General features: G+C 37.6%; 1 pseudogene; it reads left to right on the top strand.

Moving 5' to 3' along the window:
* Positions 1–268: 268 nt before the first annotated feature.
* LOC125370014 lies at positions 269–1069 on the top strand (annotated as a pseudogene).
* The last annotated feature ends 3078 nt before the right edge of the window (positions 1070–4147 follow it).

Here is a 4147-nt window from a genome sequence, read left to right as displayed (position 1 = left end):
ACTTTCTAAAAATGCTTGTTGAAAATCAAAGAAAGAAGATCCATTTTCCCATGTAGTTCGTCGGTTAAACCAACGATTCTCTTCTCAAAGTCAAAGTAATAGATAGGTCTTTTTCTAGTTAGACTTCTATCAATGCAATAAGAGAACCATCCCTTCCTATTTGTTTGTCTTATCAGATATAAAGAAAATTAGACCCCAAAGAGTCCTTCATTACCACTTTAAGGGGTGGGGGTAGGGGGGTTTACATACAACCGAGGCAAAGTTGTTTATGATTGAATCTTAGAGGCATTCTTATCATTTGGTAGATCCAAGTCCATGGCCTATTTCGGGTTCACTCGGAACTTTGGCAACCACCATAGGAGGTGTGATGTACATGCACTCATTTCAAGGGGGTGCAACACTTCTCAGTTTGGGCCTCATATTTATCCTATATACCATGTTTGTATGATGGCGCAATGTTCTATGTGAGTCCATGTTGGAAGGACATCATACCAAAGTCGTCAATTAGGACCTTGATATGGTTTTATTCCGTTCATTATATTATAGGTTATGTTCCTTTTTGCTTTTTTTGGGCTTCTGTTCATTCTTCTTTGGCACCTATGTAGAGATCAGAGGTATTTGCCGTCCAAAAAGGATTAGGGTTTTAGATCCTTGGGAAATCCCTTTTCTTAATACCCCTATTCTCCTTTCATCCAGAGTTGCCATAACTTGGGCTCATCATGCTATATTCCTGGGGAAGGAAAAACGAGTAGTTTATGCTTTAGTAACTACCATTTCACTAGCTCTAGTATTCACTGGCTTTCAGGGAATAGAATATTATCAAGCACCTTTCACTATTTCGGATAGTATTTATGGTTCTACCTTTATCTTAGCAACCGGCTTTCATGATTTTCATGTGATTATAGGTACTTTTTTCTTGATCATATGTGATATTCACCAATATCTTGGTCATCTGACCAAGGAGCACTACATTGGCTTTGAAGCAGCTACATGGTATTGGCATTTTGTAGATATGGCTCGGTTATTCCTATTTGTATCTATCTATTGGTGGGGGTATATGAAGGAATGAAACAGTGGATTGAGGAATGAAAGCTCGAAGACAAAGAGAACTGAGCTTTTCAAAAGAATTATTGTAGCTTTGCTGCTTCCTTTTTTTATCATATACAAAAAATTCTCTTTCACTTTCCTACCAAATCTCTATTTATGGCAAATTATGTTCACCAAGAAATGACCCGAAATTGGATCTTGATCTATTTGAGATTGTTCCTTTTAATCATAATCAAAGATGTTTTCTTGTCTCTCGTTTCTTTTCTAAATAAATCGAAGAACCTAATGGATCGGACTTGAACTCCGGGTGACTAGATCACCCCTAAGAGGGGAAATGCATCACTCAGAATCGGATCCTTTGTAGGTGATGGGGTATAGCGTACTCCGGTCTCCCTTGGTAATAGTTTCTTATATTTGCCTTAATGAGTGGGAGAGGTAGCCGAATCAAGATATCACTACTGGCACGACGCAGGAAATAGCGATCCTAAATAAAGAAAAAAGTTCTTGTCAACCTAATTGAACACCTAGTTCAACAACAACAGCCTGATCAAAATTCTCCGCTCCAGCATGATGTAGTATCGTATCTTAAAGTAGCTATCAGCTAAAATCTCGAATACCTATTTAATCAGCATAACTTTCATTTTATCCCTAAATTAACATTTTTAGAATTAACGTACCAAACTTTTTGGAAACTGCACAATCTTAATAATGTAGATGAGACTTTTTTACTTCTAAAGGATTTGATCTTGTTTGAATACAGTAGTAGACCTTTTTAAGAGTCCTTAAATGCATATTACGAAAATTTGAAAGCAAGAGAAAAGAGCAAGTAGTCCGTGTACTCATATATTGATAGTTGGTTGATGTGCGTAAAATACACACATCTAAATAGGGTTTTTAAGATTGATTTTATGGATATTTAGATGTGAATTGGTCTCAACACTCACCCTATGCGTCTGTTTGTGTGCATTAGGTTCAAAAGAAGTCAAAGAATAATAAAAGGAAGAATTGGAGCATAATTGGACGTCAAAGCTGCCGAAACAAGCTAAGTATGCGCATGAGGAAACATGGTGTTGGTTACAACACGGGTGCATCAAACATCAAAGAAAAGAAGTTTTTAGGAGCAGGAGCACGGGAGATGGTGAGGAAGTGAACATGGCTGCGTGTTGGTTTCAACAACATCGCCGTGTTCCCAACACGGGCACCAACACAACCGTGTTGGGTGCATCAAACATCAAAGAAAAAGAAGTTTTTAGGGAGCACGGCCACAGAGAGTAACACAGGCATAAACACTAGTCCGTGTTGAACACGGCATCAACATCGATGCCGCCAGTTGGCGAGCTGGGAATTAATTAAAAGAAAGAAGAGAGGAAAGAAAGAAAAAGAGCGGGGGAGAACGTCCTAAACCCTAATATTTCTCTCTCTAAGGGTTTTCTGAGCTGGAACCAAAGAAAAAGGAGACTTGGATCAAGGTTTCAATCGGATTTCCTTCAAAGACTGAAGATTGAGCGAGGTTCGTTGATTGATTTTCAAATCGAGCAAGAGGAACAAGAATCGATTCAATTCGAGCAAGAGGAATTGGAGCTGTTTACTCTCATCCAAGGGTGTAATCGAGTTTCTCTACCTTTACTCATTGTTGTAATTGAATTCTTATGGATTTTGATAATGAACATGATTAGCTAGATTGATTAAATCCAGTGGGATTTCTTTACTATGTTGGCTTAGTATTATATTGTTGTATTGTTTGGCTTAGTTTTATATTCTTCTTGCTTTCAGTATTAATAAGATAATGCATTATTCATGAGACGTTGTGAATTGTGTGTTTAGATTGCTTTGTATGATTAAGAAGTCCATTTGGCAATTGGAATTTTGAATAGCAAGAACTGGTTAATAATCGCTTAGAGATAAGGATAATTAACTAGCCGGATTAAGAATTAACAAAGCTTAATAGAGGCGGATTAAAGCTTAATGCTAATTTAAGAATCAATCATTAGGAAGAGATTCCAACTTTAGGTTATTAGGTTTAGGAATTCGATTATCTCGAGAGAGAAACTGAATTCGGTTAAGAATTCATCCACGGGTAGCATAATTAGACTCACCAATCCTTTATCTTTTGTTTGATTGCCAACTAGTTTAGGTTCCCTTTGGGTTTGCTTTCCTGTCTTGGTTATTTTATTTATCAATTACTCCTGCATCTCCCTTAGAACTTAGCTTGTAGCTATTAGTTAGTTTAGAAATTATTCATCACTCATTTTAGGTTAATATAACAAAGAACAAAGGAGTAACTCTAGGCTTTCACTTTCTTGAGGAATACGACCTTGATACTCGCCATTAGTGCTAGACTGCATCGATAGATACACTGCCTTAGATTGTAGCTAACATAAGTAGCAACACATCAATATCTTTCTTTGGCATTTGCTTCTTCTGGATATTCCCTACTTTCTATAAACTTCTTCAGATTGTAGAACCATGGCTTCTCTTCTGGTCCCATCTAAACTTACATTATCTGATCCCTTTGATAACAAGATGCACCTGATTTCACAATCACTAAAGGCTTCATTGAAAGCCTTAAGGGATTGACCCACATAGATTACGGAGTAGCTAGCGCATTTGCCATCTAATTCTCATCCCGAGGAAAGTGTACAAAGGAAAACTTGGAGAAGTTGCATGCTAAAGTTCTGAGATAGTTAATGTACGGCTTCAACTTCTCTTCTTTTACTTTCCATTCCTCATAGGCTTGCTGGATTACCAACATAGAGTCACCATAGACCATCAAATGCTTAGCTCCTGCCACCATGGTCACTTCTAATCCAAATAAATATGCTTTACACTCTGCCATATTACTGGTCACTTTAAAATCCAATCTCTTGGCCATTGGCAGCATCTCCCCTTTTAACGTGATCAAAACTACCCCCAATCCTACCCCTCTTGTGTTTACGACCCTATTAAAGTATATTTTCCATTCCTAAATCTTGATTGCCCCTAAACTCTCATAAGGAAATTCCAGATCCCAAGGGTCGTCTCCTTCTATCACATTTTGAGCTAGAAACTCAGCTATAGCTTTATCCTTAACTACTCTTTTGGTGATGTACTCAATGTCGAG

Source organism: Ricinus communis, chromosome 5, assembly GCF_019578655.1.
Source record: "Ricinus communis isolate WT05 ecotype wild-type chromosome 5, ASM1957865v1, whole genome shotgun sequence".
In the NCBI taxonomy this organism is placed as follows: domain Eukaryota; kingdom Viridiplantae; phylum Streptophyta; class Magnoliopsida; order Malpighiales; family Euphorbiaceae; genus Ricinus; species Ricinus communis.
The sequence above is the reverse complement of the archived record's forward strand: the minus strand, read 5'-3'. Positions and strand labels throughout refer to the sequence as shown.